The sequence below is a fragment of the Sapajus apella genome, unplaced genomic scaffold, assembly GCF_009761245.1.
Source record: "Sapajus apella isolate SASKATOON/1434 unplaced genomic scaffold, GSC_monkey_1.0 scaffold87, whole genome shotgun sequence".
Classification (NCBI taxonomy): Eukaryota; Metazoa; Chordata; class Mammalia; order Primates; family Cebidae; genus Sapajus; species Sapajus apella.
In genome coordinates this window covers 2476054-2489501 of record NW_022437027.1, presented here as the reverse complement: position 1 = coordinate 2489501, position 13448 = coordinate 2476054, and the positions used below count along the sequence as shown (strand labels likewise).

Genomic DNA, 13448 nt, shown 5'->3' with positions numbered 1-13448 from the left:
GTACGGAATCAAGATAATGAAGTTGAATTCCTGGCAATTGTCTATTAAGTTGGGTCTTTGTAAGTAGCTTCTCTAAAGACAGGAAGCCTCTATCAAATGGTGTTACTCTTTCCAGTGTATGAAATTGTCCTGCAGAGGATTACTGTCATTTTACAGATATAGATCCTCTTTAATCCCTCAGTGATTTTTCTCTGTTTCAGAATAAAAACCTCAACTCCTTTCTCAGGACTGACAAGTCCTCTCTGCAGTGCCTCTCTCTCCGCGTTCTGCATTCTCCCCTTCTGCCATTCTCTTCCTGCTCACTGTGAGCCAGTCACCTCAGCTTTCAGACACTTTCAGTTTTCTGCCTCAGGACCTTTGCATTTCTCCCCTGTTCATTACAGAACTGGCTTCTTTTTGCTTTCTTATCTCAAGGAACTGTCTCCTCCCAGTGGAATGATCTAAGTCTTTACAATCCACTACCTGTCCTAATTCTGGGATGAAGGGTTGATTTCATTAGTAGCATCAAGTAATGGAGATTTTTCTGGATTTTTTGGGTATACTGCCTTTCTCTCACCAGATGATGGCTATTTTTTTTTTTTTTTTTTTGAGATGGAGTCTCACTCTATCACCCAGACTGGAGTGTGGTGGCATGATCTCACTGCAACCTCCGCCTGCTGGGTTCAAGTGATTCTCCTGCCTCAACCTCCCAAATAGCTGGAACTACAGGCATGCAACACCATGCCTGGCTAATTTTTGATTTTTAGTAGAGGTGGTGTTTCACTATGTTGGCCAGGCTGGTCTTGAACTCCTGACCTCGTGATCCGCCCACCTCAGCCCCCTCAAAGTGCTGGGATTACAGGCGTGAGCCACTGTACCTGGCCAATGGCTACATTTTTAATATGTAAAGTGGTCACCATCACCAAATTAACATACTTGCAGCTTAAAAACCCATAATTTGCTACCATAGAGAGTAATATGGAAATATGAATGAGGCATTTCCACTGAGGCATATGTAGCAGAAAATGTTGGTTGCCTATTCAAGAGAAAAGTACCTTCTTCCTTCTTATTAAGAGAATCCTGATTTTGATGAGGTGCTTCCAAGTTTTGATTCTTCCAAGGAAGGTGACCTTATCTCAAATTTGGGAGTAAAACTGAAATAACTAAGCCAGTTTTGGTAGCCCCATTTTCCTTACCAGTGATTTGTAGAGTGAGTTTGTGACAGGCATGTGCCCCAATTCTAGCCAAGATGATGTAACAAGAGGCTTCTGGCAGGTTGGTAAAGGTTTCCTTGCCCTTAAACATGTACCGCCTGGAAATGCAGCAGCCATCTTGCAATCCCGAGAGATCCCTTGAGAACAAAGCCAACACAGAGGATGGCAAAATAGTTTTTCAAGATGTGACAGAGCTGCTGAATTAACCAATCATTCTGTGACCCTATCTCAAGATTTGTTGTTCTTAAGATAGTAAATCTTGCTTATTGTATAACCCATTCAAAGTTTTGCTTTCTATTACTTACAGCCCAAAGCATTCCACTGGGCAAAAGACACAAGATCTGATTTTCAGTAGACTTTTTTTTTTTTTTTTTTTTTAAGAGACAGGATCTTGCTATGTTGCCCAGGCTGGAGTGCAGTGGCTATTCATAGGCGGGATCCCACTACTGATCAGCACGGGAGTTTTGACCTGCTCCGTTTCTGACCTGGGCCGGTTCACTCCTCCTTAGGCAACCTGGTGGTCTCCTGCTCCCAGGAGGTCACCATATTGATGCCGAACTTAGTGCGGACACCTGGTGGGCATAGCACACTACAGCCCAGAACTCTTGGACTCAAGCGATCCACCCACCTCAGTCTCCTGGGTAGCTGGGACTGTAGGCACATGCCACTGCGCCCAGCTCAGTAGGCTTTTGAAAACTAGTTAACGTTTTGTGCAGAAGTTCCCTCTGTGGCTATAAAATGCATCTAGCCATAGATACTGCTGTTTAACTATGTACTACATCAGTTATCTGCTTTTCATATACCAGTGGGGGAGATGTCAATGACTTTCGTACAAGGCCAAAGCAAGAAAACATGCAAATGAAGCACTTTCAAACTGTATCACTCCTTGCTCACTAGCCTCACGTCTATGATTCTTTCAGAACCATCCAACCACATTTTCTAGAGCATCCCCTTCCCCACTGACTCCAGTCCACTATATCCAGAAATCATACAGCCCAGAACCCTTCCTTTACTCTATCTGCTATTAGACTATGAGATTCACACATGATCAGAGTAGATCCAAAGAATGTATCTTTGAAATAGTTATGATCCTTTCATCCTTTTGAGTCTCAAAAAATTATTGTAATTTATTCCCAATTTCTAAGGTATTCACACAAGTTCATTTATTCTTTCAAGGGTCAAATATGTATTGGCATGGTTTTAGATAATGGATTGAAAAAAAAAATCATTAAGCTAACTCTGGCTAGTGGGTGGTAATCCTAGAAGACTTCAAAGGAAATGGTATTTGAATTATGGGCAAATAGGTATTCACAAGTTTGAGGGTTAGGGCATGGGGAGGTCATTTCAGAGCACTGTAGAATTGAAGGTTTTGATATCATGGTGACCTACAATATTGCTGACCACAAGTGTATAGCACATATTATTGTCCCATATCTGGACATGTGCCTCATTCTCTAAGCTCTGAACAATAAGGCTGACTCAGAACAGAGGACAGTGGCACTTTTCAGGGAAACCGTCAGTGCCAGCCATTGGGCCCATGTGTCTGTGGGCAAAGGCGCATTGTTGAGATGTGATAGTGCTGCTGCTGGGAGCACTGTGGGGGCTGCCTGGCCAATGGGATGATTGTTATTTGTGGGGAGCCACTAGCTCTGCCCTGGCACATTTCAGCCTCTGGACACTTTGAAACCAGGTGGTTTTTATCACAAGAGTGTCACACTGTGACACTTCACCAAAATATACTGTAAGGTGAGGAGACTTTCCTTCCTCCCTCAGTTACATTAGCTTGAGAGGCAGCGTGATGCAGCAGGGAAACATGCTGCTGTATTCTGCTACCCCCAGTCCCTTCTTAGGCTCACAGCAGATGTTGCTAATCAGTCTCAGCACTCTTTCTGGCCATCCCTGGACAATGCATTGAAGTTCTAGACCACTCCAAGCCAATGTCAGTTGATTAGAGTTGCAAATCGAAGACTTTGTACAATAGGCTCCAATCACAGCCCAATCACTTACTACTAAGAGTTTCTTTTTTTTTTTTTTGAGACGGAGTTTCGCTTTTGTTACCCAGGCTGGAGTGCAATGGCGCGATCTCGGCTCACTGCAACCTCCGCCTCCCGGGTTCAGGCAATTCTCCTGCCTCAGCCTCCTGAGTAGCTGGGATTACAGGCACGCGCTACCATGCCCAGCTAATTTTTTGTAGTTTTAGTAGAGACGGGGTTTCACCATGTTGACCAGGATGGTCTCGATCTCTTGACCTCATGATCCACCCGCCTCGGCCTCCCAAAATGCTGGACTACTAACAGTTTCATAATCAGCCAAGTTACTTAAGTATTCTTTCATCTGAAATGAGGATAATAATATCTAACATGCAATTCATCTTAGAAATTTTGTAAAGCAATATAAATACGGTATTTAGTTAGCATCAAGCCTCTGATATATAGGTGCTCAACGAAACAGTTTTCATTATATTACTCTTCTTACTTTATTACTATTTGTGTTATTATCATTGCTGATTTACTTTGGCTAACCCTCAATGTTGAAAATAACCTTTCTCTCTGATCTTATTTTGTCAAGTCAAAGAGGTTAAGATTAATTAACCCTGATTCAAAGTTAAGAAAACTGATTTACAGCTAATTCAATTTGCCACATTGACTGTTCATATTATTCCTATTGCTAGGAGAATTTCTATTTATATACATGCTTTTTCTTGGGCAACCAAGTCTCCAGGAGAGAAGGATGGGTGTCATTCTTGAAGCAACCCTAAGAGGTACATCTCCTGCAGTGAGGTTGCTCTTTTGGAGCAGCAGAAGCTGGCCAGAGAGCAGGGTCAAGGAAGGTCAGCCTGAGCAGTCCACACCCGCTGGGCTCAGTCCCCCAGGTCCTGATCCTGACTCTCGTCTGACAAAAGGTAATTATGCATCAACTTGCCAGAAGGGACAACTAGCAAGTTTACAACAGGAGGCAAAATGAGCACATTCCATAGTGAGGCTTGAAGGAGAGGCTGCTGGTATAGAAAAGTGTCTGCTTCAAGTGAAATGTACCTTTCCTTCAGATGATAAAGGTTATTCTAAATCTAGAGCCTCAAACAGGCTGAGGGTCTAGACCACTGTTGAATGAAGGCAGATGATTACTTCATCATCTTTTCAGCTCTATGGTCATACTTTTTTTTTTTTTTTTTAAAGAAATATACCATATAGGTCAAACATGGTGGTTCTTGCCTATAATCCTAGCATTTTGGAAGGCCAAGGTGAGTGGATTACTTGACGTCAGGAGTTCAAAACCAGCCTGGTCAACATGGTGAAACCCCGTCTCTACTAAAAATACGAAAATTAGCCAGCTACTTGGGAGGTTGAGGTAGGAGAATTGCTTGGGCCTGGGAGGTGGAGGTTGTGGTGAGCTGAGTTGGTGCCATTGCACTCCAGCCTGGGCAACAAGACTGAAACTCACTCTCAAAAAAAAAAAAAAAAAAAAAAAGAAAAAGAAAAAGGAAAAGAAATATACCATATATATCCTTTTTGTCAAAGCCAAATGAATCAATGGAGTAGCAGAGAGCTCCGTGCAGGGAGCGGTATACATTTCTGCTCCCTCTGCAACATCAGACACAGTGCAGCAAGGAGATGACGAGGCCGGGATCACAGTCCCGATTAGCTAAGGTGCTTTCTTCTCAGACTCCTGCTCCGGGTCCCTAAATCCACAAGGAGCCTGTTTCCTGATCACTAGCCATTTGCCATGAAGTATCAGGAATACCCATTATACAATTAACTGTGATACTTTGTGGGTGGGGGAGGGTACTTTCTATTTTGTACATTTCTGCACTATTTGACTTTTTTTTTTTTTTTTTTTTAAGTGATAAGATCTTGTTCTATTGCTCAGGCTGCAGTGCAGTGGCGCAATCACACCTCACGTGGCCTCAAGTGATCCTCCTGCCTCAAGTGATCCTTCTGCCTCAGCTTCCCAAGTAGCTGGGATTATAGGCATAAGCCACTGTTATTGCCTATTTAACTATTTTAAACAAGCATATATTAGATTGATACTTTTTAAAAAAATGTAAACGGGGTCTCATCATCTTGTCCAGGCTGGTCTTGAACTCCTGGGCTCAAGCAATCCTCCTACCACAGCCTCCCAAAATGCTGGGATTTTAGATGTGAACTACTGCATCTGGCCTATATTGATAGTTTTGAAAAATCTATTTTAAATAGATGGCTGGTCACTATTGTTGCAATCACAGTGGTACTAGCTTGTAAGGCTTTACTAGTGAATTTTTAGAATGAGGTTGAGCTATAACACAAATCCCTAGTCAGCCTCTGGATGACAAACTGGCATTAGGGCTGGTAGGGAAAAGACTTTCATTTATTAAATCAACACATTCTTAACACCCACCAAGTGTCAGCTATTACAGTAGTCATGAGGGAGGTTGGGGAGGGGAGTTTCTGCAGTCTATCATAGCAGACAAACATGAAAATAAATATGTATGTATAATAGAAACAGTAGGAACAATGTTGGCACTGAAGAGCTGAAGAGTATATACGTGCACAAGGTTGGGAGTTTCCTTTGGATATTTACATAAACAGATGTTGGACCTAAAACTTTTTTTAAATAAAAGTTTAGAAAGCAAGTTCTTGTTTTTAGGTTTGTTGTTGTTGTTTTTTCCTTTTATAGAGGTAAGTATTGTGGTCCTTTTTAAAGATGCTTAAGAGATACAGCTAATCTTCTTTAAAACCAGGCTTTGGGCTGGGCTGGGCACAATGGCTCAGACTGTAATCCTAGCACTTTCAGAGGCTGAGAGGGGTGGATCGCTTGAGCCCAAGAGTTCAAAACCAGCCTGGGCAATATGGTGAAATCTCATTTCTACAAATGCAAAAATTAGCTGGGCATAGTGGTACACACCTGTAGTCCTAGCTATTCAGGAGGCTGAGGTGAAAAGATCGCTTGATCCCAGGATGTCGAGCCTGCAGTAAGCCATAATTGTGCCACTGCACTCCAGCCTGGGGGACAGAGTGAGACCCTTTCTCAAAACAACAGAACCACCTAGGCTTTGACCATGACATCTGACCATTTACTTCCTTGCAAAAAGACAGAATAACTCCGTATTTTAACGTTCCACTTTTATTACCATCTGGAAGTCAAAAGGGAATAGCTCAGTAATGTTAAGAATGCCAGAATTCTGCCCTGGGGGGGAAAAAAAAGGAGCCTTGGGTATAAATCATCAGTACTTTAAATTATTTCTACATGGACATCAATAGTTGATAAAAAACAATTTTATGTTGTTCCCTTATTGATCTCCATTTTAAATGTAAGATTTTTGAAATCAAACCATAGTTTCTCAATGATCTTTTATTCTGAGATCTCTACCAACCAATCTCCACCCTGCTAACTCAATAACCAAAGGTACAATTACTTTTCAGTATTAGGCAATGAAAATGTTTTATCACACTTCTATTCTGCAATCAAATGGGGTGGGAGCGGCAAAGGAGGGAGATTTTTGTTAGTTGTCAAAACATAGCAACAGGTGATCCAACAGTAGCAACTCTTTGTTAACATAGGAGGGGTCAATGAGTTTCCTGATAGCAAAAGTGGAACTGCTGTTGGTCTTAGACTCTGACGGTTTCCAGAGTAGGAAGAATATCCAGTGATGCCAGAACAGGTTAAAACAAATTAATCTCAAATCCACTGTAATGCCTCTAGATTTGAGGGATGATATAGGATTACAGTGCCTGTGATACAGAATTATGGCATCTCCATGTCAATATCATATCTCTACAAACAACATGCACCCCAGATTCTAAATGCTTTCCATACTTGAGAACAGTCATCTTAATTTTTTTATTTTTTTTTAAGTTCAGAGATAAATGTGCAGAACGTGCAGGTTTGTTACATAGGTATACATGTGCCATAGTGGTTTGCTGCACCTATCAACCCATCATTTAAGTTTTAAGCCCCTCGTGCATTAGGTATTTGTCCAAAGTTCTCTCTCTCCTTGCCCCCAACCCCCAACAGCCCCAGTGTGTGATGTTTTCCTCCCTGTGCCCATGTGTTTTCATTGAGAACAAGCATCTTTAATAGAGAATGTCTACTTTAATTTGGTCTAGTGGCTAGCCTTAGCTAAAAACATATTTTTCAATAATATAACAAGCCAGATTAGTATAATATAACAAGCCAACAAGTGTAGATTTTCTCTTTTTTGTCTAATAAATCAGCAGTTAAATGGGGGCATAGGTTGTAATTTTTCTGATAATTTTCTTCCTCTACTATTTAACAATTCAGAGTGTGTACCGTCACTTTACTTTTGATTACTTTATGATCATTTCTAGGTTTGAGTGATTTATCTTGCTTAAAATCTTTAATCAGATACCTCCATTAGAAATTTGAAAATCTCCCCAATATCTTGTGGATCAAGAAACATGAGGCAAAAATTACACATCACATTATCGAAATAAAAAACCACATATTTTGACCAAGCAATTCCACTGTTGGAATATGCATTAGTCTGTTCTCACACTGCTATAAAAAACTGCCTGAGACTGGGTAATTTATTTAATTGACTCACAGTTCCACAGAGCTGGGGAGGCCTCAGGAAACTTGCAGTCATGGTGGGAGAAGCAGCAAACATGTCCTTCTTCACATGGTTGCAGAAAAAAGAAGCACCGAGCAAAGGGGGAAAGACCCTTATAAAACCATCAGATCTCAAGAGAATTCACTCACCATCGCAAGTACAGCATGGGGGCAACTGGCCCCATGATTCAATTACCTCCCACTGGGTTCCTCCCACAACATGTGGGGATTATAGGAACTACAATTCAAGATGAGATTTGGGTGGACACAGACAAACCATATTAGAACATAATATACCTTTAGGTATACCTGCAAAAATATGCCAAGCTGTATGTTTTATAATATCAGAAGATGGGCTGAACATAGAAAACTGGCAAATAAATTACAATGAACATAATACAGCCGTGAAATGTACCAGCAACCTCTGCATCAAGTGCTGACATGAAAGAACACCAAGATGCATGATTTTTGTTTATTTGTTTGAGACGGAGTCTCGCTCTGTGGCCAGGCTGGAGTGCAGTGGCGCAATCTCAGCTCACTGCAACCTCCGCCTCCTGGGTTCAAGCGATGCTTCCGCTTCAGCCTCCCGAGTAGCTGGGACCACAGGCGCGAGCAGCCATGTCCGGCTAATTTTTGTATTTTTAGTAGAGACGGTGTTTCACCATGTTGGCCAGGATTGTCTCAATCTCTTGATCTTGTGATCCGCTGGCCTCGGCCTCCCAAAGTGCTGGGATTACAAGTGTGAGCCACCGAAACCGGCCAAGATGCATGATTAAGTGAAAAACATAAGGAGCAGGATAGTACATATGGTATGATCCAATTTTGTATAAATTTTTAAAAAGGTTATTCATATATGTGATTATTACCACGTTAGAATTTCATTTTATTATATCAACATACCACTTTCTTCCAGAAGCTATTAAAAATAGCTTTAAATCCTCATTTCTAATGTGTTTCTCATATTTTAAATGGATATCTGGTGTCAAATAATCATACCTTAAAAGTCTGAATGTTACCTAGACATTAACTCCTTTCACAGAGATCTCCTTAGAGATCTGACATGCTAGCTGGAGCTTTTAGTCAAGTGGGGAACCAGATAGTCAACAACTATGAAAAAAGAACAGTCATAAATAAATTAAAACTGAAATACATGATAAGAAAGGAAAGTACTAGATATAAAAGCTGAACTTAATTTAGAGTAAGGATAAGGAAGATAGAGAACAGAGATAAGGTATTTTTGGAGAAATAACACTTAGGCCTTGAGGCATGAAGTAACTTCCACAGCATTCTGTGTAATGGTATCTAAAAATGACTGCTAAACAGTATCCTAGGATGACAATCTTGAACTCCTAGACTGAGAAAATGCTACATGTTGCCGTGCGAAGCCTGTCTGCGCTGAAGACTTCAGGGAAGAAGCAGTAAGTGAGGAAAGTCTTGCAGCACAGAGAAGCTACCTTCAAGGATAATATGATCCCCTGATAAACATAAGACAAGAGAGCACTCTAAGGCTGCCGTCTCCACTCACCACCAATCCTCTTGATAAGTCAGAAAGCTTCAACACAAACAGATGTTCTGATTAAATGTTTGATAGAATGGGTTGGTTTCAATTCACTTTCAAAAGTACCTGTTTATTTCTCTAACTTGTAAACCTAAGCTTTTTAAAAATAAAAAAGAAAGCTTTAAGGGTGTGAACACTTCTCAGATAATAACTCCTTTGTTTTTCAGAGATTGGATGTGTTGAACACTGCTCAGCACTGTCCTTGCATCTGGAGTGTGCAACTGGAAAACAGCACACTTGCTCCAGTTACCTGGCACGGCAAAGAAACGCGGTGGTCAAGTTTTAGAAACTAACCCAATAAAAAACGCCTGGCAGAGTGAGGAGTGGGGAGGGGTGGAGAGATTATAAATATTAGGCTGGGTGGCTCATTCCTGTAATCCCAGCACTCTGGGAGGCCAAGGTGGGCGGATCACTGGATGTCAGGAGTTCAAGACCAGCCTGACCAATATAGAGAAACCCCATCTCTACTGAAAGTACAAAAAACAAAACAAAACAAAACAAAATTAGCTGGGTGTGGCAGCACATGCTTATAATTCCAACTACACAGGAGGCTGAGGCAGGAGAATCACTTGAACCCGGGAGGTGGAGGTTGCAGTGAGCCGAGATTGTGCCGTTGCACTCCAGCCTGGCAACAAATCAAGATTCCGTCTCAAAAAATAAATAAATAATAAAAATTAAAATGAAAAAAAAAAAAAAAAAAAAAAAAAAAAACAAATAAAATAATAATAGTCTGGACTCTGTGGCTCATGCCTGTAATCCCAACAGTTTGGAAGGCCGAGGCTGGAGGATTGCTTGAGCTCAGGAGTTCGAGACCAGCCTGGCTAACATGGTAAAACCCTGTCTCTACCAAAAACACAAAAATTGGCTGGGCACGGTGGTGGCGCCTGTAGTTTCAGATACTTGGGAGACTGAGGCTGGAACCTGGGAGGCGGAGGTTGCAGTGAGTCGAGATTGTTCCACTGCACTCCAGCCTGGGCAATAGAGTGAGACTGTCTCCAAATAATAATAATAATAATAATAATAATAATGGCAATTGGTAGCATAATGGATGTCAACTAGCATTTCCCAAAAGAAACAAAACACCTGGCTATAGAATTGATAACATTTTGAGATTCTGATGAAGATATCCCTTTGTTTTGTAAAACAAGCAGGATTTTACGTTACTTGAGCTACTATTATTTTGATTTTGAGATACAAAGACTTCATCTCCTTGGCACTACTAATAGCCTTGGCTCCATCAAGGCCAGGGAGAAAGGCAGTCACTGCTTGCTCCAGCCCAACTCCCAGACTAAACAATGCAAGCTTCAGTGCTGGCTGAAAAGTGCTTGACTCTGTGCAGGCACTGTGGGGGATGCTGCCGTGGTATTTCACATTTAGAGAACTTGATTGAGCCCCTAGATTATGGAATTTGATTCCCACTATGCATTATGGGGCACCATTATCCTTGTTTTATAGACAAAGAAACAGGCACAGAGAGGGCAGAGGACCGGCCCAAGATCTCACAGTTACTAAGTAACAGAATCTTCTGTCCGCAGCTCAGTGCTTGCCTTTCACCTGAGAGCTGAGCCTGAAAACTCTCACCGGGCTTTCATTTAGGATAGTGGTTCTCTGCCTGGCTCTCTCCTCACTGAAAAGAGTTTAGTTTTTATCTTTTCATGTTTAGTTATTTTTATTGGGGCAAGAATGTGTATGCTCTGGAACTTAGGTTACTTGCAAACATGAACTGTTAAGTGTCTGGTCATGATATGCCACTATAGTGAGAGGAAATCACCTTCTTTTCAGGCAGGGGAGAAGGCTTCAGTTTCAGAACTGCCAGGTGGGGGATTCCTCCTGCAGCTGGCTCCCCATCTCCCACCCAGCTTTCCCTCCAGTTTCCTCCGCCGCTCTCTCCTGGCACTTGGCCAAGATCCACTGCCTGCTCAGAAGGATGCCAGGCATCTAAGCACCACTCCAGAGCAGTGGAGCAAGAGGTTCTGTGTTTTAAGACATTGCTCAAATATCACCACTGAAAAGAGATGGTAGGAAAAGATACTCCTTTCTAAATCACATCTTGTGTTGATAAATATATTTTAAAGACAGGGATATACAGACCTCCAGGGAAGTTTCAGGAGGATTTTCCAAAGGGTTTCAGGGCCTGCAATATCTGGTAAACTCTTTGGCACATAAACTTCATAACGTAAGAAGGGCAGAGCCAGCCTCCTCCTTACCTGGATCCTCCGCATGAGAAATACAGTAGTTCACAAATGAAATCAATTCACCATTGTGAGATCAGGGAGACAGGTATCAGCTGAAGCCTGTTGACTGACAGACATCAACTTGCTGGAGCACCTAACTCCTAGCAGCTGACCAGCGCACCCTCAGAACATTGAGTCTTCAGGCTTTAAGTAGAAAAATTAAGCAGCACCTGTAAAAATCCTTTGTACTGGCATTTCTAGAAATCATGAGAATTTATCTTCCAGGTGAAACTCACCACTAGGCTCTTCAATTGCAAAGGTTTATACATGGTGCCCAAATGGGCCACCCTCCAAATGGGCCACACTGGCAACAGTTGGCAGTGATGATGTTGCCGAGTTCATCTCCTTCAAGAGAAATCTCAGTGAGAAACCCTGGGGAGCACTTTGATCTCTGACCTGTGGCCAATTCAGCACCACTTATCCTAAAATCTTCAAGATGCTGGCATGATTACTCATACATTTGAGAATCTCCAAATGGCCTTCTCTGGGGTCCCCTCATCTCTGTTTCAGAAACTTCCTTTTACTCAAGCCTGAAAATTTTCACCCCATGGAACTTCAAAGCCCTAATGAAAGCCTTCCAGAATCCTGTGAAATAAGGCAACAAGAAGTCCTGGCCCCAATTTAATCACAAAATAACTTTTGAAAGTGAAAATCATAGCACAGATAAGCTGATTTTTATATATGTGTATACATCTAATTTAATCTAATTTAAGAAGAAAAACTCACTCTGTGGTTTGTGAATCCGTTAAGAGTTAGGGACATGCTTAAACTCTCCTATCTATTCTACTGATTTTTGTGTGTTTCATCCTCACAATTTTTTTTTAAGGTCAATCTGCTAGATTTTGATGATACATTTCTGGTAACTTTCAAAATGAGAAATCTATGTATATCTTTATCTCTTGGTAAGAAATCACACCTCTGTCTCCATACCACACATACCACTGGGCTCATAGGGCTGATAGTTGGCACACATTGGACTGCTGCCTGGCTTGGCATTCTACCAGTGCTGTCCCAGGAATGTAGATCTTTCTTTTCACAGAGTCATTTTTTTTTAAAACCTCAGGGTAGAAAAAAAGCATAAAATGTCATTAAGTGTGTTTTCACAAATTATCTTAAATGTCTTTGGGAGAAAAGTCTGAAAGTGGGTTGTGCCTGTGGAATAACCTTGGGTCCTTAAACACCAATGAATAACGCAAAGTCAGTGGGTATTTGTGAGCTACAACGTTTATGATTATTAAGTAGGATTTCCTAATAAAGGTTTCAAAAATTCTGTGGACCTTGCTTTTTCTTGCTTTACAGATTCCCAGGCTACTGAATTTCCCTAATGGCTTCATAGCTGAACTCGCCAGGAGTCTCTAAATCTCCTCCAAGGAGAATGTATTTTTCTCACTTCACTGTGAAATGCAAGCATGAGGAACAAAGGGAATTCCTTCCACCTCTGCCCCTGACCTCTCAGTCAGTCCAGCAGCAGAGAGGATGGAGCCCTTGATGCTTTCGGGCTTTCTCTCTTCTGGAGGAAAAGCCAGTTTTCATCTGAAGTGTGAGAGGGGAAATAAAAAGACCACCACTGGAAGATCATTGGTTTATCTCCCTCACTTTCTGGAGTATTCCTTATTCTTGGTCTATTTTTCTTCCCATAGTCATGGTCCTTCCAAACGTTAGGTTACAAAATACAGATTTGTCTCCATGTCTGCAAAACAAAATCTCATAATTTCTCAATTAGATGTTAGGAGAAGACAAATACAATGGGAGCAGGAAATGGCTGAAACTCTCTTGTTCTTTCTGGGGTATTATGTAAATTTTCAACCAATAGAATTGCAGTTCGGTAGTCCAGGTTCTAAATATAGCCTTTCCTCAGTATTGGGAAGACTAGTCCCAGGAACTCTCCAGGATACCAAAATCTGAGGATGCTCAGGT

General features: G+C 41.5%; 1 protein-coding gene and 1 long non-coding RNA gene across 5 annotated transcripts in view; both read right to left on the bottom strand.

Moving 5' to 3' along the window:
- The window catches only part of ELOVL6 (ELOVL fatty acid elongase 6), a 157839-nt gene that overhangs the window by 15143 nt on the left and 129248 nt on the right, over window positions 1–13448 (bottom strand). The window lies entirely within an intron of this gene.
- Window positions 2888–3938, bottom strand: LOC116534407. The gene is made up of 2 exons (XR_004261701.1): window positions 3489–3938; window positions 2888–3212 (listed from the first exon to the last, which is right to left on the bottom strand). It is a non-coding gene; the product is annotated as an uncharacterized LOC116534407 (long non-coding RNA).